We start from the raw sequence: 22,335 nt of genomic DNA on the forward strand, positions 1-22,335 counted from the left end.
CTTGTTTTTCATGACACACTCATTCCCTGTTCCATCTGAATTCATTATTTTTACCATTTGTCCTCGAGTGAGAATACTTCTCCTAGTTCCTATTTTTCTGCTTGCATCCAGTATAACATCTCAGTTGTTGTTGATGACTTAGAACCAAAGCTTCCATCTCTAATACCTTTGTTTCAGTAAAATCCCTCACTGATTTCCAATTCTACCATTTCTGGATGCAATCCCATCTTGGTAGCCTCAAATCAGAGGGCCATAAAATCAAGTCCGCGATACATCTTCCTCACCTTTATAGAAAATTATCTCCTTTTTCCTGTATGCAAACTTTGCAGTGTCCCAACTGCTGTAGCTCCAGACTGCTGCTACTACTTTTTCTAATTTTCTCATCTCTCCAGACTCATTTTCAATGACACCCACTTAATGATACCCTCTCGTCCACACAACTTTTCCTTGTGGTAGCTGATATTGTTAATGACTTCTGCTTTTTAGCTGCATCAACTGCTGTCATCTTTTCCTAATTGAAAAATATATTGTAGATCTATGCATCCTGTAACGAAATACAAAACTTCTAATCAATCCATAATTATTCAAAGATGATAGGAACTGCAGATGCTGGAGAATCCAAGATAACAAAGTGTAGAGCTGGTTGAACACAGCAGGCCAAGCAGCATCTTAGGAGTGGGAAAGCTGACGTTTCTGACGAAGGGTCTAGGCCTGAAACATCAGCTTTCCTGCTCGGCCTGCTGTGTTCATCCAGCTCTACACCTTGTTATCCATAATTATTCAAAGCCGTGTGAGATCAATTTTGATCGAGAAGTGATTCAAGGGGTGCAAATAAGCAAAATTGGAGTTTAGACCAATACCACATCATTCTCCTTCATGATCTTATTGAACGGTGAACCATGCTCAAATAGCCAAATGAGCTACTGCTGCCCCAAAATTCTATGTTCCTATAAACTCAATGTGCCATTGCGTTCTCTTCCTTTACTGGAGCCATGAATGACATTGGGTTGTATTCTTTGGAGCAGAAAAGGTTAAGGGGGATCCTGATAGAGGCATATAAGATTATTAGGGGCATGTACAGGGTGAATAGAAAAAAGGAGTTTTCTTTAGTTGCGGGGTCTGTAACGAGGAGGCATAATTTTAAAATGAAGGGCAGGCGGTTAAGAGAGAATTTGAGGAAAACTTTCACTGCCTGGAAGGATAGCTGAAGTGAGAGACTCACAATCTTTTAAAAAGTATTTGGATGAGTGCTTGAAATGCCGTCATGCTCAAGGCTTTGAGCCTAGTGCAGGAATGTGGGATTATTGTTGGTTGGTGGTAGTATATCTTTGGCCTCTTTTGTCCTGTATGATTCTATGAAACATAAGGAGTAATGTTTATCTTTAACATCTCCAAATAGTTGACCACACCATTCTGTAATTCCCAACAATTCCATTGCTCAGATTCATTGGACTTCCTTTACATGTTTATATGTCCATCTCCTAAGGTATAATCTCTATCATTCTACACAAAAAGCTATCATTGTGACTTTCTCCTCCTCTTTTTTTTCTTCTTACTATCCATCAACATCATGCCTGAAGGCTGTCTTGCCACTCACCTGTCCTCTTCAATCACTTGTCTAGGATGTTTGCACCAATCTCTGCAGCTTCATCCTATTGCTTTCCATTGCATCATAATGTAAGCGTTCAGGCTATTGTGAATATGCAGTTTTGTGAATCTGTTTTAAGAGTTTAGCTTTCATATTCTAAGTGGAAGAAACAAAACCTGGACTGAGAAGATGGTAAACAAGGCATGGAGTTAATTGCAGGTCAAAGAAAGGTTCCATATTTATGTGCTAAATACACATTTAGAAGTGATTAACACTTCATAATGGTTGACCTCCTCGTGTCTAGATGAAAATTATGGGTTTCCAGCTGCCTCCTTCACAGGGTATAAATTATTAATGTGTTTTCCAGATTCGAAGGGATTTTTTTGAAGGTAAAATTTAGTTCATTTGGATCTTTAACTGGAACACCTCAGGTATGCCAAGTTGCTATGGAAATTGGTTATGCAGGATGCACTCTTTTCTTTGGATTTACTTGTGTGTTATCTCTCAGGAACATGTCATTGGCTGATTGGGGTCAAATTTAAGACAGGTAATTGAAAACCGGTCAACAACTGTGAAGAACCAATGGATTAGTAGGTAGAGGGCTAATAGAAACCAAGGTAGTTTCTGATGGAGAGATAGTCTGAACTGCTGATGCTGGAGAATCTGCAATAATAAGGTGTAGAGCTGGATGAACGCAGCAGTCCAAGCAGCATCAGAGGAGCAGGAAAACTGATGTTTTGAGTCTGAACACTTCATCAGAAATTCAGTTTTCTGAAGAAGGATCCAGACACGAAATGTCAGCTTTCTCACTCTTCTGATCCTGATTGGCCTGCTGTGTTCATCCAGCTCCACACCTTGTTATCTTAGTTTCTGATGGAGTTGCTGTTTTCTGTCAGAAATAGCTAGTACACTTGGGAGCATTTATAACATCGATGGTTGAAGACTGTCAGGAGAAGTAAAGAAGCTATGGACCAGTAGCAGTAGGCAACTGGAAATCAAAGGTATTTTTCTGATGGAGTCATGAAGTAAATATGCAGGGATTTCTGCACTTCAGGTGAGGTGTCCACAATTATGAGGTGCTTGGGGAAGAGTTGAAAAGTTACAAAACCAGATTCTGTTGGAAGAACTCATGAAATCTCATACGTCAAGGGAATCAAAGTGAATTCCTGAATGTTGTGGTTTGGTTTGGCCTTGGGAGATCTGAAGGAACAGCAAGATCCTCTAAAGTACAGAGAAATTCTTGGGTGAAATTAAATAATCAGGCAGTGATCAGTTGAGATTTTCAGACTGAAAGAAAAAGGCTTTATCCCAATATAAACCTGGATTTGCACATTGTTTCAGTATTTCAGCAGGTCTGACACATCAATGAAGAGAAAAACAGAATTATCATCGGGTTCAATAAAACTTTTCAGGGCGGCACAGTGGGTCAGTGGTTAGCACTGCTGCCTCACAGTCCCAGGGATCCAGGCTCAATTCCACCCTTGGGTGACTGTGTGGAGTTTGCACATTCTCCCAGTGTTTGCATGCATTTCCTCCAGGTGCTCCGGTTTCCTCCCACAGCCTGAAGATATGCAGGTTGGGATGGATTGGACATGAAAAATTGCCCATTGTGTTGAGAGATATATAGATTAGGTGGGTTATAGGGGGATGGGTCTGGGTGGGATGCTCTGAGAGTTGGTGTGGACCAGTTGCGCTGAAGGGCCTGTTTCTACTCTGTAGGGATTCTATGAACTCAGAAGCTGTTGCCACACCTACTGAATTTCTTCAGCATTTTGTTGTTATTTCAGATCCTCAGCATCCACAAGATACTGCTTATATTTTGTCCAGCATTTTTTTCCTACTCCAATTGGTAAGAGTCTGTAAGGTCATGGTGGCCATTTTTAGTAGTACCTATTTTGACAGCTGAGAAAGCTTTGTGAAGGTCAACATGAATACTTTACTGTTGCATACCTTTAAACCCGTGCATTTGTCCAAATGCCATTCTAGACCACTTATCATTTGGAAGATGGATAAGAGTCAGATAAAATTAGATTGGTTAGAGAATAGACTTCATACCATTATTTTTGCCATTTGAAAGTAAACCTTAGACAGAAAGCTTAAGTAGTTTCTGACTTCTAAGAAGAAATTTTTATTTAGCATTTGCTAAATTTCAGTTTTTAATACTTAAAACTATCCTTTGAGAAAATATAATGCAAACATTCATTTTCTTCAAATTCAAGATTTTGAGATATTTCAGGTATTCTTTCATGTTAATACATTACCCGACTTTCTTTTAAGACTTTCTACCAGTACTTGGAAACTGAACAGGAAGTGAGGTTGCCAGGTGGAGTGAAGCATTTTTCTTAATATTGCAAAAATGGGATTTATGTTTAGAATTCGAGTAGGTGCCAAAATATCAATAAATGTATGAGAAAGCACATAAAGAATTCTAAGAGCAGAACCCCATGGAAACTAAATCTTTTAAATGATGTTGCTTCTGCTTTAATATATGCAGTAAAAGTAATTAAATATTGGTGGTATTTCCAGCTTTATTTATGGTGTATATATATATATATCGATATAGATCCAAACTAATTTCTTGTAATAAGGCCTGGATGATGGCAATGATGATATCACTAGACTAGTTATCCAGAGGCCCAGGTATATGATATGGGGAATGCCATTGTTGGACTGAAATGGACAAAATCAGAAGTTAAATGACACCAGATTCTAGTCCAACAGGTTTATTTGAAATCACAAGTTTTCAGAGCTTTGCTCCTAAAGGAGCATACTATAACCTGGTGTCGCCTGAGTTCTGACTGTCCAGAGATATGAGTTCAATCCCATGTTTGCATTCAGTTACTTTCTGTGGAAAGTAAAACTGGCCATCAGCATTTGTATCAGTGATAATGGGAACTGCAGATGCTGGAGAATCCAAGATAATAAAGTGTGAAGCTGCATGAACACAGCAGGCCAAGCAGCATCTCAGGAGCACAAAAGCTGACGTTTCGGGCCGAGACCCTTCATCAGAGAGCCCGAAACGTCAGCTTTTGTGCTCCTGAGATGCTGCTTGGCCTTCTGTGTTCGTCCAGCCTCACATTTTATCATCATCAGCATTTGTAACCATGATGATTACCATTGATTGTTGTTACCAAATTCGATTACCAAATTCTTTCGGGAATGAAGCTATTCTGTTGGCCTACGTGTGACTGCAGACCAGTGCAATGTGGTTAACTCTCAATTGCCCCCTGAAGTGGCATTTGGAAGCTACTAGGGCAACGGGGAATGGGTATCCCACGAAAGAATAAAGGGAAAAATAAATATCTAGTGTTGCACGTGTGATACAGTCATGGCAACTATTTTAGAAGCTGCTGGCAGTAGTTTCTACAATATTATGCTATTGGTAGGCAAAAGGGAAAAGATGTGATGCATATACGTGTAACCTTAGGTACAACGAGGGACTGTGCAGCTTGCAGCGTTGCGCTGGGCTTGACCCCGCCCCTCGGTCACATGGGCTGGTGTCACGTGGGGTGTTCGCAATGGCGCCGTCTCTCTGGCGGAGCCTATTCTCGGATTGAGGGGACACTGCCAGCCGCGTGTCGGTTTTGACCCGGGACCAGGCTAACGCAGTTGTTAGCCCGGAGTGTCGTGGACAAACAAAAGACACAAACTATCTACAGCCCTTTACCCCGTGAGTAGCGCTGCGCATTTGGTGGCCCGTGTCAAGGCGCTGGGAGTTAGGCCCCAGGGTGCACGGTAGGCCGCGAGAAAACTCGATGTTCGAACGGCCTGAGCTGCTTTGTTCCCGGACCTGGAACGTCTGTATGGCCAACTCTGAACCTGCGAAGACGGTTCTTCCGTATTGTTGGTGGCTCGGCCCCTCCGGTGCGCGGGTTTAGCAAGGCTGAACCGTTGGAATAAACCATCCGCTGTTCCAGTCAACCTCTCTCCCCCCCCCCCCCCGTTTAAGTCTCTGTGGGATGGTATATCTGCTTTACAGCCTTTACGTTTTACTTATCTCGGATTAATCCATAGCTCATAATGCGGGAGTGAATCGGATTAAATATATGCTACGTGCAGATATGATGAGGGACGTTTAGTTTGCGCTTGGCCCTGTTGGACGTGGGTTTGGGTTATATTACACCAGTAGGAAGCTGTCAAAGGATATATGTACCACGTCCCGGAATTTGACATGAACATTTAGGCAAATACTTCTAGAGATTTACATAAACAACTGAAGATTGTCTCTTTACTCCTTTCCTGAAACTGACTTTAGGTTACTGAGTCTGATGAACCAATTCATGTGCTGATAATAGGAAAATAGTAGCCAAATTTAAAAAAAACTCAGCAGGGAGCACCTGTGCAGCAAAAAAATCACGTTGACTGACTTATCAGCATGTGTGCGCAAATACAAGCTTGAGGAATTGGTGAAAACGACAAATGATCTTCAGCTCAATAAAAAGAGGCATATGGTAGGGAGCCAAGAAAATTATGGCTAACTTTTACTCAAACAATTTGAAATGTTTCCAGTTCTGGGCATCATACTTTGGGATTTGAGGGATTTCAGTTCCATGGGATTGATTAGAGCTAGGATGTGCACCTAGGTTTGAGAAGAGACTTGATAGAGCTGTCCAAAAGTATGGATTGTGCAGACAATTGACAGAAGGAAATGGTCCCTATTGATAGAAGACTTGAGAACTGGAGGGTGCAGATTTAGGCAACAAGAGGCAAAATAATGTAAATGCAGTGAGTGGTTAGGACCTGGAAGACAGGCTAGAAGCAAACTCAAACATTTTTTTTCAAAAGGGATTTGCATGAACACTTGAGAAGTGAGATATTGCAGGGCTACAGTTTAAACAAAAGCCAGTGTGAGACTAGCTGACCTGAGAGCTGCCTTGTACATGGTGGGCTGAATTGCCTCCTGTGTCGTAAATTCTGATTTGACTCGTGACTATTATTGGAGACTTTCAGTTCTAGCTCTCCTGCTCCTATGCTGCTTGGTCTGCTGTGTTCATCCAGCTCTACACCTTGTTATCTCATATCCTCCAGCATCTGCAATTCCTACTATCTCTGAAATAATGTGTTTATAATTGTTGTAGTTGTAGGAATTAAATATTTTGGACAGCAAAAGTATTTTCTAGGACTGGCTTGAAATATGCAGTAATTCTGGACCCTTGGGACATGGTTTATGTAGTCTCTCCCCAATTTTCAATTCAATGTAATATAGTATATTTGTTGAAACTGCTACATTTCCATGAATATCATGATTCAAGTATATACGTGCAACTAAATTATTCGCACATATACTTGCCCATAACAACTATTTAGATCAGCTGGCCATACCTAGAAAAGAGCAGTGGCTTAAGGGTTTAAATTATGTTTAATTATTTCTTCCGCAATACTAGATACTGTACCACCTCCTGGTATATCACCTAATCTGTCAACTGAAACTGTTTTTCAGTAATTTAAATTTCAGGTAACTGTTTCACTGATCCATTTATTAGTGTACCACAGTGTGGTAAAAATGCAGCAGCATGATTGCTATGACTAGTACAGTGAGATTTTTACTCCCTAGTCAAGTTTCACATGAGCAATAATGGTACCTAACTCCATTTCAATACCAACTCACTCAACCGCTCAACTAAAAAATGAAACATGGAAACAAAACAGAAGTCACTGGAAAAGCTCAGTAGGTCTGGCAGCATCTGTGAAGAAAAAAAACTGAGTTAATGTTTTGGGTCTGGTGACTTTTTCTCAGAACTGATGGTGACTGGGAAAACGTCAGTTTATATGCAGAAAAAAAGGGGAAAAGAATGGGGTAGGGAGTAAATAATCAGATAGAGCCTAAAGAAAGAGAGAAGAGCCGTTCGACAGAGTTGATAATGATCAGGCTGGGAGGGTGAATAGATGTTAATGGGGACTATTAATGACTAATAACAGGTAGCGTGTCATGGCAGGCTCTGGTAACAGGGCCTGGTGTGTGGGGTTGGGGGCTGGGACGTGGGAGAGTTTTTAGGTCCTAAAATTATTGAACTCAATTGAATCTGGAGGGTTGCAGGGTCCCCATGTAGAAAATCAGGCGTTCTTCTAGTTTGCAACGAGCTTTGCTAGAACACTGCAGCAAGCCAGCGACAGACATGTTGGTCAGGGAACAGGGTGGTGCATTAAGGTGGCAGGTGACGGCTAGTTTAGGATCTTTTTTGTGAGCAGAACGTAGATGTTCTGTGAAGCGGTCACCTAGTATATGCATTGTTTCCCCACTGTAGAGGAGACCACATTGTGAGAGGCGAATGCAGTAGACTAGATTCTGGGAAGTGCAGGTGGAGTGTTGCTTAGAGCCCTTGGATACTGGGGAGGGAGGAGGTAAATGGGCAGGTGTTGTACCTTCCATGCTTACAGGGAAAAGGTGTCATAGGGCTGTGGGGGGGATGTTGGGGCTGAAGGAATTATGGACTGGGGTGTCCTGGAGGGAACAGCCCCTGTGGAAGGCAGACAAGGAGACAAGCTCTCAACTACTTCATTTGCAATTTTTTTTTCATTCATTCATGGAATGTGACTAAGAATTAATTGCCTTCAATAATATAATGGTGACCTGCCTTTTTGAACTGCCGCAGTCAGGGGTAAGTAGGCCCGCAGTGCCTTTTAGGGAGGGTTTTTCAGGATTTTGATCTCATGACACTGAAGGAGCAGCAACGTACCTCCAAGCAAAGGTGGTGAGCGGCACAGAGGGCTGATTGCAGGTGGAGGTGTTCCCATGTATCTGCTGGCCTTTCCCTTTTGGTTAGTAGTGGTCATCAGTGTGGAAGGTGCTGCAAAAGAAGCCTTGGTGAATTTCTTCAGTGCATCTCATTGACAGTACACACTTACTGAACATTGATGGAGGCTGATGAAGCAGAGATTGAGTTGATTGTTATAGAGATGCAGCCGCCTGGTCTTGGTGATGGCACAGATAATTAGAAGCTCAACTTTGTAATTCTAGTGTTATGTTTGTTACTAAGTTGTTTATGCCTCAGATTGTTGCCACAGAGGGATTGACATCAGTGGCTTTGACTCCCTGCTATTTAGGTGGAGGAAAGTCCTGTTCGATCAAGTTGCTGACCACTAACATTCCCGAAGTTTGTTTAAGTACCACGTGCTTCAGAAGGATAATGTGGTGGTATGGTAGCAGTGCACTCGCTGTTTGTACTACTTCTGTAAAATTCTGAGATAACAAGGTGTAGAGCTGGATGAACACAGCAGGCCGAGCAGCATCATAGCAGCAGGAAAGCTGACGTTTCGGTCTAGGCCCGAAACGTCAGCTTTCCTGCTGCTATGATGCTGCTTGGCCTGCTGTGTTCATCCAGCTCTACACCTTGTTATCTCAGAATCTCCAGCATCTGCAGTCCCTACTATCTCTGTAAAATTCTGCTGTGTTGTATTTTGATTTAATAGCGAATGAAATTGAGATTGTTTAATGTGGCTGTGATAGTGATTTGCTGTAATATGTTAGCGTTGTTTTGCTCCAGTCGTCATCCAGTACTGAAAATCTAATGTTATATTAAATTACATTTGGACCTTAAATGGGGAAAATGCACACACTCGTCCTTATGATGCAGTAATATGGTTGTGATAGTTGATAAGATTCTGGCTGCTGTCTGTGAATCTTAACCTTGCAGGTATTTCTTTACTGTGTCAATGTGATATTGTGGAGAATATGTTTGGTTGCTACTAGAAGCAGAAGTTCAGCTAGCAGACAGTCTTAAACTTAGTGACAAATTCAAATTGGTGTAGATTGGAACTTTGACTGTCCTAATTGCAGTGTCTACCTGTATGTTTGATATTTTTTAAATTCAAGATTTTCTCCAGTGCCATTTCTCCCACTTATTTCCTTTATGTATGGTGTGAGTTTTGGATTTTAGTACACTTATTTTTTCTGGCAGTTTGTGTGATGTATGTACAGGAAGGGCTAGACTTATGTCCTGTGGTGTTTAGAAGAGTCAGAGGTGACTTCATTGGAACACAGGATACCAAGGGAACTTGATTGGATGAATGTGGAAAGGATGTTTCCTCTTGTGGAATGGTCCTGACTTGGAAATGCAAACTTTCCTGCTCCTCTGTTGCCTGGCTTGCTGTGTTCCTGCAGCTCCATACTGTGTTGTCTCTGACTCTGGCACCTGCTGTTCTTGCTATCTCTAGAACTAGGGTTTATAGCTTAAAAATAAAGGGTTGCCAATTTGAGTCAGATGAGGAGAAACAAAATTTCTCCTTGACAGTTGAATGTCTTTGAAATTCCCTTTCTCAAAGGGCAGTGGATTCAGGACCTTTAAATATTTTAAAGGCAGAGGTAGATGGATTCTTGATAACCAAGGAAATGGAAAATTATTGGGGCTATTCAGGAATGTAAAGTTGAAATTAAAATCATATCAGCCATGATCTTACTGAATGGCAGAGCAGGCTCAAAGGGCCACATGGCCGACTCTTGTTTAAATGTTAATATACTGTCAAAGCCACTTTGTACGCTGTGCAGAGAATTTCATGTTAGTTGTTTGAACTCCGACTGTGATTTCAAAATTCTTGTGTTGTAGCTGCTTTGGTTCAGTTGCTTCCAAATAAAAAGTATTTTTGCCATCTTATTATATTCTGGTCTTTTCCACTTGAGTCCAATTGTTGCATCATTATTCAAAACTGCTTGAAATAATGAACGCAAGGCCAAGAATACATGTTATGCTCTTACTGTTCAAAATAATAAAAAGTTGTCTTTTGTTGACGGGTCTATTCATGCGATTGTGCACTTGCCACATGTTGGGCTTAGTCATACAGCGCAGAAACAGATCCTTCGGCCCCATTTGTCCTTGTCGACTGATTTCCTAAACTGAACTAGTCCCATTTGCCTGCGTTTAGCCCATACGCCTCTATATTGTTCCTAGTTATGCACTTGTCCACATGTCTTCCTCAGGAACTCTTAAGTGCTCATGGTATCTGGGAAGGGAGCATATGACTGTCATGCCCAACAGGTAAGGGTTAACCTACACAGTTCATGACTAGTACATTTCAAACTCCTTTTAAATTTATTTTAAATCCTTAGGATTTCTAATAGTGGTATATTCCATATATTTAATGAAATTAGTGCTGGTTTTACATTTATCATTCCTTTTGTCTCTCCTGTTAAGTATGGAGTTCATTGGTATAAGTAAGGAAATAATACTTATGTTGCGTATGGATTGATAAGATCAGTCACCTTTAGAGTGAAACCAGGAAGTGCTGACAATACTGAACTGGTCTTGCAGTATCTGTAGAGAGAGAAAGTAAGTTAACATTTTGAGTCCAATATGGCTCTGAAACTGGTGCTAGAAAATGATGGGGCTGCTAATGGGAGTAAGGAAGAGATGTAATAGAATCATACAGTATAGGAGAAGGCCATCGTGCCTGTACTGTCAAAAATACACCACTATCCTCATTAGTCCCATTTTCCTACACTAGAACAGTAGTCTTGAATTTTTTTTGGTATTTCAAGTATTCATCCAAGTACTTTTTTAAAGGTTGTGAGATTACCTGCCTCCACTGTCATCCCAGGCGGTGCATTTCAGGCCCTCAACACCGAGGGGAAACCTTTACCTCAAATCCCCTCAACCTCCTGCCTTTCACTTTAAAAGTGCGTCCTCTTGTTCCTGACTGTTCAACAAAGAGGAACAGCAGCTTTCTATCCACCATGTCCATGCCATTTATAGTCTTTTGCACCTCTATCAGGCTCTGACCTTTCACCCCGACCCCAACTTTTTCCTCTCGAAAACTGCAGCAAATAAATGCAGAATAGTTGTTGTGTGTTAATCGTAGTTGAGGATAGTGCTCATGCTGTCACATTGAAATAAATGTTGAGTGCTGAAGACTGCAAATTTCCTAGGTGGAAAGTGAAGTGCTGCACCTCCACCTTGCAGTGGACTTATGACACAAAAGTTAGTATCAGAGCAAGATGATTTATCGAATGGAAAGCAATTGGAAGTTTGGTATCATTCTTGCAGACAGCGCAGGTATTCTGCAAAGTGATCAATCAGCCTACGTTTGTCATTGTCAGTGGAGAGCCAGTAACATTGTGAGCAGCAAATGCTGTGGATTAGACTGAATGATGTAGAAGTAAACCATTGTTTCAGATGGAAAGTGTGTTTTAGGCCTTGCACAGGGAGAAGGTAAAGGGGGAGGTTGTATATCTTCTGCCGTTGCACTGGAAGGTGCTAAGGGCAGGTCAGCATGTAGGGCAATTAGAAAAATTTCCTATAGGAGAATTTCAGTTAAGTGAGAACTTAAATAATTTGGATGTCTTTTTACGAAGCAAAAAAGTACTGTGGGAGTAATGGTAAAAGAGGAGGTGGTTCAGACATGTAAGAGATTTATAATTAATCAGGAGAGGTATTAGCTAGACTGTCTATATTTCAAGTTGATAGGACCAGATGGCAGGAAACAAGAATGAAAATTGGAGAGACATTGGCCAGAGCTTTCCAGTATTCTTTAGGCTCATGGTGCCAGTGGATTGAATAATTGTAAATGATAGACCCACGTTCAAACAAAGGTTGAAGTATTAGCTCAGCGACTACAAGCAGTCAGTTTAATGATGGTCAAACAAAAGCAGACATTGCTGGCAAAACTCTGCAGTCTGTAGGGAGAAAGCAGAGTTAATGTTTCAAGCCTGGTGTCACCCTATTAGAAGCATTGACTCTAGTTTCTTCCCTTAGATGCTGCCAGACCTACTGAGTTCTACCAGAAATTTCTGTTCTTGTTTGTTTCAAATCACTGCAGTTTTTTGTCTGAGTTTAATTTTAGTGGTGACGGAGCTTTGAGAAACAGGAAACAAAATTCTTAGTTTCTTGGGTAATTAAGGACAGCCAGCAAAGTTTTATGATGAGATAACCTGGAGGGTTCCTTGAGGGTAATGGCATTAATTTGGTGTACGCAGACTTCCAAAAAGCTTTTGATAAAGTGCTCGACAGCAGGCATGTATTCAAAGAAGGAGGAATAAAGGGATAGAAGAACATGGATGTAAGATTGACTGAAATTGAATTTTGCTTATAAGGCAAAATGAGTTGGCTGCTGGAAACCTGAAAGGAACAGAATTTTGGAGAAACTCAGCAGGTCTAGCAGCATATATGGAGAGAAAAAGAGTTAATGTTTGAGTCCGATGTGACTTGTTCAGAACTTGTTCATTTAGCACGGTGGTATTTACTGAAACACAAGCACAAAGCTGCCTTTTGGTTTCAACAATAAAACAAGCTTATTCCCCAAAACCAATGAAGATGAAATAGAATAAACCAAATTAACTTATTCATGTAATAAAATGTGAGGCTGGATGAACACAGCAGGCCCAGCAGCATCTCAGGAGAACAAAAGCTGACGTTTCGGGCCTAGACCCTTCATCAGAGAGGGGGATGGGGGTGAGGGTTCTGGAATAAATAGGCAGAGAGGGGGAGGTGGACGGAAGATGGAGAGAAAAGAAGATAGGTGGAGAGGAAAGTATAGGTGGGGAGGTAGGGTGGGGATAGGTCAGTCCAGGGAAGACGGACAGGTCAAGGAGGTGGGATGAGGTTAGTAGGTAGGAGATGGAGGTGTGGCTTGGGGTGGGAGGAAGGGATGGGTGAGAGGAAGAACAGGTTAGGGAAGCAGAGACAGGTTGGACTGGTTTTGGGATGCAGTGGGTGGAGGGGAAGAGCTGGGCTGGTTGTGTGGTGCAGTGGGGGGAGGGGGAGTGGAAATGGTTAGCGACGGGGAGGTGCAGTTGTTTATTGCGAACCGAGCGGAGGTATTCCGCAAAGCGGTCCCCAAGCCTCCGCTTGGTTTCCCCAATGTAGAGGAAGCCACACCGGGTACAGTGGATACAGTATACTACATTGGCAGATGTGCAGGTGAACCTCTGCTTAATATGGAAAGTCATCTTAGGGCCTGGAATAGGGGTGAGGGAGGAGGTGTGGGGGCAAGTGTAGCATTTCCTGCGGGTGCAGGGGAAGGTGCCGGGTGTGGTGGGGTTGGAGGGCAATGTGGAGCGAGCAAGGGAGCCACGGAGAGAGTGGTCTCTCCGGAAAGCAGACAGGGGTGGGGATGGAAAAAAGTCTTGGGTGGTGAGGTCGGATTGTAGATGGCGGAAGTGTCGGAGGATGACGCGTTGTATCCAGAGGTTGGTGGGGTGGTGTGAGAACGAGGGGGATCCTCTTTGGGCGGATATGGCAGGGACGGGGTGTGAGAGGTGTGTTGCTGGAAATGCGGGAGATACGGTCAAGGGCGTTCTCGACCACTGTTGGGGGGAAAGTTGCGGTCCATGAAGAACTTCGACATCTGGGATGTGCGGGAGTGGAATGCCTCATCGTGGGAGCAGATGTGGCGGAGGCAGAGGAATTGGGAATAGGGGAATGGGGAAACCAAGCGGAGGCTTGGGGACCGCTTTGCAGAACACCTCCGCTTGGTTCACAGTAAACAACTGCACCTCCCAGTCGCTAACCATTTCCACTCCCCCTCCCATTCTTTAGATGACATGTCCATCATGGGTCTCCTGCGGTGCCACAGTGATGCCCCCCGAAGGTTGCAGGAACAGCAACTCATATTCCGCTTGGGAACCCTGCAGCCATATGGCATCAATGTGGACTTCACCAGCTTCAAAATCTCCCCTTCCCCCACCGCATCGCAAAATCAGCCCAGTTCATCCCCTCCCCCCATTGCACCACACAACCAGCCCAGCTCTTCCCCTCCACCCACTGCATCCCAAAACCAGTCCAACCTGCCTCTGCTTCCCTAACCTGTTCTTCCTCTCACCCATCCCTTCCTCCCACTCCAAGCCGCACCTCCATTTCCTACCTACTAACCTCATCCCACCTCCTTGACCTGTCCCTTTTCCCTGGACTGACCTATCCCCTCCCTCTCTCCCCACCTATACTCTCCTCTCCACCTATCTTCTTTTCTCTCCATCTTCCGTCTGCCTCCCCCTCTCTCCCTATTTATTCCAGAACCCTCACCCCATCCCTCTCTCTGATGAAGGGTCACGGCCCGAAATGTCAGCTTTTGTGCTCCTGAGATGCTGCTTGACCTGCTGTGTTCATCCAGCCTCTAATTTTATTATCTTGGATTCTCCAGCATCTGCAGTTCCCATTATCACTAACTTATTCATGTAGTACAGTTTGAAAGACTTTGACATATTTGATAAAATACAATACCCCATCTTTCCCATTTACAGTGTTGAAACATAGCGTGAGTTTGCTTCTCTATCACATCTAAAGATTGACTTGATGATTTCCTTCAATTCCCAGTTTTGAGAGTTGATTGCCTTTTCTTTGAGCCACACAACTGAGTTTGGACTTTCTCAGCTGGGAATGTCCCCTTCACGGTTCTAAGGAAACACTTCTGGTCTGGAACTTTCTGACGAAACTCCTTATGTTGCAGTGACGTATTACTGAACAGTTTTGTTCTGCCTTCTGAAGGAGGACCTGTCATACATACCTGATGTGCACAAGGACCTCTGAAAACTGAAACTAAAAGACTTTCCAAGATATAGATGTGTTCCTTTGGCAAAAAAATTCCAGATCCTTATAATTGAAGGCAGCCTAATGCTCTTCATTGTTTATTCTGTCTGTTCACTCTCTCCTGTTTTAAATAATTTCCAAATCAAATTCTAGGAACTCTCTAATTCATTAAAAATGTTCCCAAAAGTATAACAAGTTGCAGAAGAATAAAACATTCCTTCAAATAAGCTCGGCATGTCCTCCAACTGGTAATGGATTTGAATCACTTGAAATTTTATACTATTGTGAAGCAGTTTCAGATTGATTTAGAGAATTGATGGTCCATGTGCCACTTGCTAAATCTAGATAGGAATCCTAGTCTTTTGTATACATTTATTGAATTTTGACTATATAGTATGGTTCATTAAATATATCTGCACTGACCCGTCTTGATCTGATTTGGAAAATCAACACAGTAATCGAAAATGCCAGCCTTGGAAATTTAATCGAGAATCCTGCAATTCATTTGGTCAATGGCATCTAAATTGTCAGTGCTTACGATCCCTGTTTTAAACAAGAAGGGATAGGAGCAAAGCCATTTAGCTCCTGTACTCTGCTGTCTAACATGGTCATGGAGTATGTACTACCTCCACTCCAATTTTCCACATTCGTTCTACTGGGTTCCAACTATCCATTGATCTTAATTTTGAATAAATTCCACAGTGGAAAAGGGCAGTGAATTCCAAAGTTGCATAATGCTTTGAATAGTTAAATTTCTCCTTCTCTTAGTTAAAATGGCACAGTGGCTCACTGGTTTCAGACTATACCCCTGGATCTAGAATCCTCAACCAGTGGAAGAAACAAATAGTGAATCACTGAGAGATGTGGGGAGTGAGGTTGATCAAAAAGTGTTTTGTCAGTCCATCCAAAGGACTTTAAGTCTTGTAGTGGTGTAAAAATAGAGGTCTGAGAGTAGCTTCATCAATATTAAGGAAATTGTACTAAAGATGGAGAATTAGAACAAAAGAAAATGAGTAGGTAGACAACAGAATGTTGCTGAGGTGTTATGGCACGTCATGGATCGTTTTAAATGTGATTTTAAATGTACTAGATTCTGTAAGTTAGTGAGCAACTGGGACTTAATTCGATATGAAATGTAGGCAGGTAAAATTTGAAGATAAAATTTGTGGAGAATGGGAGGCTAGCAGCAGGACATTGAAGAAATTAAATCACGGGGTTAAAGCGTTGATCAGGGTTTTTGAAGTTGCTGAGGTGGATATGTGGCTTTGGTGATGGTAGCTTTGGGATTTCCGGTTTTGGGATAAGTAAGACATTAAGGCTTCTCATTTGTTTCACTAGTGGTTGGGAAGGTGGGTAGGTTGCGTGCCCAGGCAGTACAATTTATCGTGAGGTTAAAGGCTGGCTTTGATTTTCAATGTTTAGTTGTATGGCATTTTGACTAATCCACAATTAGAAATCTGAAGGGTACCAGGGACTTGGGTGAAGTGGCAGGTCAGTGTTGTGTGTCATCACTGACATACTGACCATCGCTTCGGTGGATGTTCACAGAGATATGATAGATCCTTGGAGGATTTGGGAAAAGCAGAGTGCAAATAGGTAGAGACAACCATTATTATCATTGGATCTGTTGCTGAAAATAATAAAATTCTAGCCACAGTACACAGCGCAAGTAATGCTACTTTTAGGACTAGAAAGTTTGACCAGGAATACTGAAAAGTTTGGCTTAATTTGAGTATTTCCAAATAATATTACTAATTTTTTTGGTGTGTAGACTTCCATGGTCTCTAACTTCTGGTGGGTTCTGAATCTAGAAGTCTATGCATCTGCTTGCTGATTCACATGCAAGAAGCTTTGGAGCAGCTGTATAGCCACATTTGGTTAGGTGGAACATTTCTTCCAAATGAGTAAAAGATTTCAAGATATATATTATGACAGACATATTTGTACTTCCTTGAGAAATACCTCAAATCTATTCCGACTGATCCTGAGGTAACACAGTGTAGAGCTGGATGAACGCAACAGGCCAAGCAGCATCAGAGGAGCAGGAAAGCTGACATTTCGGATTGAGACCCTTCTTCCTGTTTTGAGATTTGAAAATTGTTCCATCTCCTTAATTAGGAGCTGGAGAACAGATTGGGTGGAGAAGACTGGTGAGAGGAGAAGGGAGGACTGTTAGCCATTGCTGCCTCTGAGCTAATGGTCCCAAGATTTCAAGTCAGAACCCCACTTGGAGACTGCACCCCACTTTGGGGATTTCTGCTATAAGGAATTTAAACAAACGATTTTGGATAAGTGAGGTTTAAAAAATTGTAGTCTTTATTATTCCATTTCCTATTTCTATAACATTAACTCCTAATTGCTGTTCAAAATGTAATATAGATCTCTGTTCTTTATGTATGATACTTATAGTTGCACGGCTGGCCCCTATCCCTATCACAGGTATTGGTAAAAATGTCATGTTTAAGTTTAATATCTTCAGAATATAATTGTGCTATTGCCTGTCATTAGAAAGCTGGAAACCCATCACTCAAATCTACGTTCCTGAAGTGTGAACTGATCAGGTCAATTTCTGTTAAATTAGTGATGCTACCCTGTGCTTGAAGACGAATAACTTTTCTTTCAGCAGCAGTTTCTGGATCAAGTTCTTCAACAAATTTTAGGAAACTGCAAGACTTGTCAACACCAATGGTACTGCGATTCTAAGGCTTAGTATCATCTCTTTTTTTTGAAAAAAAGGCAGTTAATGTTTAGAAATTGAGCATCCCATCCCTCGCCTGCTGTGTGCTCCGTTAACTCATGGCCTACCTACATCTTAAATCTGTTTACCATAGATATCAGTATTTTTGAGGTCTCTATAAATTACTCCAAAAATGAGGAATTACACATTGACTTGTATGCTGTGATCTATTAAGCCCTTACATCACCCCTTGCTTAACAAGCTCATCAACCTTATTTTGAATTTATAATTGGCACTCAGTCTTAACAATGTTATGCAGGAAAGAGTTCCAGATCTACTCTAGTTTTGGTGAAAAAGGTGTTTCTGGACATCACCTACCACGGAACTGCAAGTGTTACAACCTGTTGGAGTAAAGCCACCATAGTCACAGAAGACCACAGTGCTGCTCTCTTATTAGAGAGAGCCAACGGAACTGTTTAACCTGAGGGCCGTCATACCTCAGGCAAGGGGCAAACTTCAGAAGGAGAATGTTTAATGGTAACTTCAGCCGCTGTGGGAATTGAACTTGTGCCCTTGGCGTTATTCTGTCGCAAACAAGCCACCTAACAAACTGAGCTAACCAATCAACTGGGCTTGTGTGCCATAAGTTGAGACCTGCTATTTCTGGAGTTGTACGAAATTGTAGTTATTTTTAAGGTATGCACATACCCCAGTTTACCTGACTTGGAAACCGAGGTTAATACAAAGCATGGAGCAAGTCTCTGCAATAAGAAAGAATTATTTAGTATAAGTAATTAGACCATAGCTATAGTAAACAAATCTAAAGCATTGGTATTTAACACAACTAGCAAAAATTTTAATCTCTCATAGAAGTTCCCTTATAGACAAATAAATAAGGAAAATAGATAATCTGCTTCCCAGTTCTGATGTTGAGATGATTCTTTGGCTAGTCATGCTCATGGTGTTGTTTTGTCTTTATCTTGATGTTTTCACTGGTTTGTAAGAAGTTCAGAGTGACTGATTCACTTAGAAAATATCTGATTTATAAATTCAAAAGTTGTAGCTTACAGCAACTGCTGCAGGGAAAGTGTTCTGCGAGTTTAAACTGAGTTTTACTGCAGAAAACAGCCACCATCTGGGGACAACAAGTGCACATATTTCTGTGTTTTTCCCTGTCTCTGACTTGTTTCCCATTCAAATGTGCTTGTTTAGCTGTGGATGTATCAGCTTCACCTGTAAACAACTTCTCAGCTCCTGATCACGTGCACATTTGCAAGAGTCCATAGTTACAAAATCATAATAAGCATTGGATTCCTTGCTGCAGAATTTTGCAGCCTTCTTGTTAGATGCTTGTGTTTTTAAAAGAGAAAGCCTTTCCCATTATTTTTGTCTTTAGAGACTGAAATGCAGAGAGACAGTTCTTGCAAAAGCTGTAATTTGAAGGGCGTATGTGCATTGTTTTAGCATCTCTACCGAGTTATGTTTTCCAAACATTTTCCCAATATGATCCTATTTTAATGATGTGTGACTCTAATGTGATAATGGAATGAGGAAATATGAAAGGTTTTTGAGTAGCTGGTGAAAACAGTTGTTGAGAGGTAGTGCCTTTAAGTCTGCTGGGTTTGGCCTGAAAATCACTAAATGCTGCTTTTTTACATGATGTGGAGGTGCTCATGTTGGACTGGGGCGGACAAGGTCAGAAGTCACACAGCACCAGGTTATATTCCAACAGGTTTATTTGAAATCACAAGCTTTTGGAGTGCTGCTGCTTCATCAGGTGCAGTGAAGAGAAGCAACTAGGCACAGAATTTAGAGGCAGAGAGATCAACAGATCTAACAAATTGTATGAGTAAAGTGTCAACAATTGAATAGCGAAGTGGTGCTGGACACATTCCAAATGGCTGGAATAACATGATAGGTAAAGAGTGTCACGGTGAGGGTCGAACCAAAGTAACCAGTAATTCAAAACTGTACAAACTTGTTAAAGTGGAGAGATTATAAAAAGTTAACAAGGTAATTGTGTCAAAACAGTACAGTAAGGAAGATTTTGAAAATACGGAACAGTATGGTGGGGTTACATGTAGAGCGACATGAACCCAAAATCATAGTTCAGGCTGTCTTCATGGGTACAGAACCTAGCTATCAGTTTCTGCCTGCATACTACTTCTGTTATCCCATTTTATAAGGCAATGGGACCATTTGAGAAATTCTTTGGTTATGTCAAGCACATCTTGAAACCCATTGTACAGGGAGGCCTGAGCTTCTGTTGCGACACTACAGGCTTCTTACAGAAACTCTGCATCCATGGAGCAGTCAAACCAGGAAAATTGCTCGTCACTGGAAGTTTCAGCACTCTACACCAGTACCCCCCACAATGATGACATCACTACAACAGCCTCATGACTCAACACCAACAAATGTCAATTTCCAGACACCATTCTACAACTCCTTTGCTTCATCCTCAACCATGATGTCTTCACCTTCAACCAGCTGTTCATCCAGACACATGCAACAGCCATGGGGACCAAATTTACTCCCCAAAATGTCAACATTTTCATGCACAAGTTTGAGCAAGACTTCTTTGTTGAACAGGACCTCCAATCAGCTGTATACAACGGATATATCAATGACATTTTCTTCCTGTGGATTCATGGTGAGGAATCATTGAAAGGACTACACAATGATATCAACAAGTGGAATACTCTTCAAAATCAGGTTCGTCCTTGGACACACGTTTCATCAAAGATACCTCTGTACCTCACTCTGCCACAGGCCCACAGATAACTTCATGATGCTGCACTTATTTAGCTTCCACCCTAAACGTGTTAAAGAAACCATCCCCTACGGGCAAGCTCCACATATACACAGGATCTGCTCAGGTGAGGAACATGACACCTAAAGATGCTGAAAGTTGCCCTCTTAACCCCTCCATACTGTTCTGTATCGGTAAACTCTTTCTACCTGCCCTTCTTTGACACCATCAAGTTGAGAACGTGCTTTAATCTCTCTACCTTAATTAGTTTGTGCGGTTTTGGATTACTGATTACTTTGGTTAGACCTTCAGTATGCGACTCTCATACCTATCGTTATTCCAGCCATTTGGTTTGTCTCTGGCACCACTTTATTGTTTTTTTTTGTAATTATCTCTCTGCCTCAATTAATTGGATTATAGGTCACCCATTCACTTGCTATTCAACTGTTGATACTTTCCTCTCACTGACACTTGATCACCTGCAGCGATTTATTATTCAGCATGTCGACACACCACTCTTGTGTTTGTTTGGTCTTTTGATCTCTCCGCCTAAAATTTTGTACCTGTGTGCTTTGCTTCACTTTACCTGTCAAAGGAGCAGCGTTCTGAAAGCCTGATTTCAAATAAACGTGTTGGGCTGTAACCTGGTATTTAGTGACTTCTGACCTTGCCTTTTTGCAGGCAGAGGTTATAGCAGCAGTCAAGCTTCACCAATTAGATGATTGATCCATGTCACTGGCATTTGGGGAAAAAAAAGAGGTTTACATGGGTTTCATAGCTTTCAACACAGCCTGAACAGTATTGCTGTTTCTCAGATTGCAGCCCAAAATCCTTTTCCACTGGAAGTTGTGACTCAGTTTGTGAACCTCTGCACTAGAGGAAAGAAAAACTTCTAGCCCGTCCTATCACATCCTGAGGACAAGGTGGACATGGAATAATTGAATATTTTTAGGGCAGAGATAGATGAATCCTTGTTCGGAAGGGAACTGGGACCAGATACAATGATCAGCCATTGGCAGGTTGAAGCACAAATGGATTTGCCATGATTTTATTGAATGGCAGATAAGGCTTGAAATGCTGAATGATCTACGTCACCTGTTATTTTGTCTGTTTGTATGTTCGTATGTGAGACATGACAATTCAGGTATAAATTCTGTTAAACTGGTTGGGTTTATATATCCATTGACTTAAAATTTTTGACATGCAATCTAATCTGGTTAAGGTCTGTAGATTTTCAGCATCTGCAATAATTTGTCTGTTTGGGAGGCATTAATATGGCCTAATCGTCAGGAATCTAGTTGCCCCTTTGCCTTTGGCAAGATCTGCAATCTTTCTAGATCTCGGAGAGACATTCTTTGCAGCTGTCTGATCTTCATGCTAATATTTTCTGCCTACTTTTAAAATTGATCTTTGCATTTATATAACGCTGCTTCCTTCAAACTTTGCCTGAAACCTGATTACAATACTGACTTCTGAAACTCTGATCCAACTTTTAGTCCATCTAAACTGCCAGCAACTTTAGCAAGGCCTTTGACAAGGTACTGCATGGTGGGTTGTTGATTTAAGGTTAAGTCTTACAGGATCCAGGGAGAGCTACCCAATTTGGTACAAAATTTGCTGACAGAAAACTGTGGTAGAGAATTAATTTTCAGTCTAGAGTCCTGTGACCAGCGTTGTGTCATAGGCATTGGTGCAGAGTCCATTGTTTTTCTTTATTTATACAAAAAACTTGGATGAGGATTTTGTAGGGATGATTGGTAAGTTTACGGATGATGCCAAGATTGGTGGTATAGTGGACCGAGAAGGTGGTTATCTGGGAATGCAGTGAGATCTTGATCAACTGGGCCAGTGGGCTGAGGAATGG

General features: G+C 41.7%; 1 protein-coding gene across 2 annotated transcripts in view; it reads left to right on the forward strand.

Annotated features, from left to right (window-relative positions):
* Positions 1 to 5,092: 5,092 nt before the first annotated feature.
* Positions 5,093 to 22,335, forward strand: part of LOC125461238 (death-inducer obliterator 1-like) — a 149,553-nt gene continuing 132,310 nt past the window's right edge. For both annotated transcript variants that reach the window (XM_048549756.2, XM_048549757.2), the window contains exon 1: positions 5,093 to 5,258. The gene's annotated coding sequence lies outside the window, so the exon portion shown is untranslated. The remainder of the gene's footprint in view (positions 5,259 to 22,335) is intronic.

Source organism: Stegostoma tigrinum, chromosome 19 (assembly GCF_030684315.1).
Source record: "Stegostoma tigrinum isolate sSteTig4 chromosome 19, sSteTig4.hap1, whole genome shotgun sequence".
NCBI classification, from domain to species: Eukaryota; Metazoa; Chordata; class Chondrichthyes; order Orectolobiformes; family Stegostomatidae; genus Stegostoma; species Stegostoma tigrinum.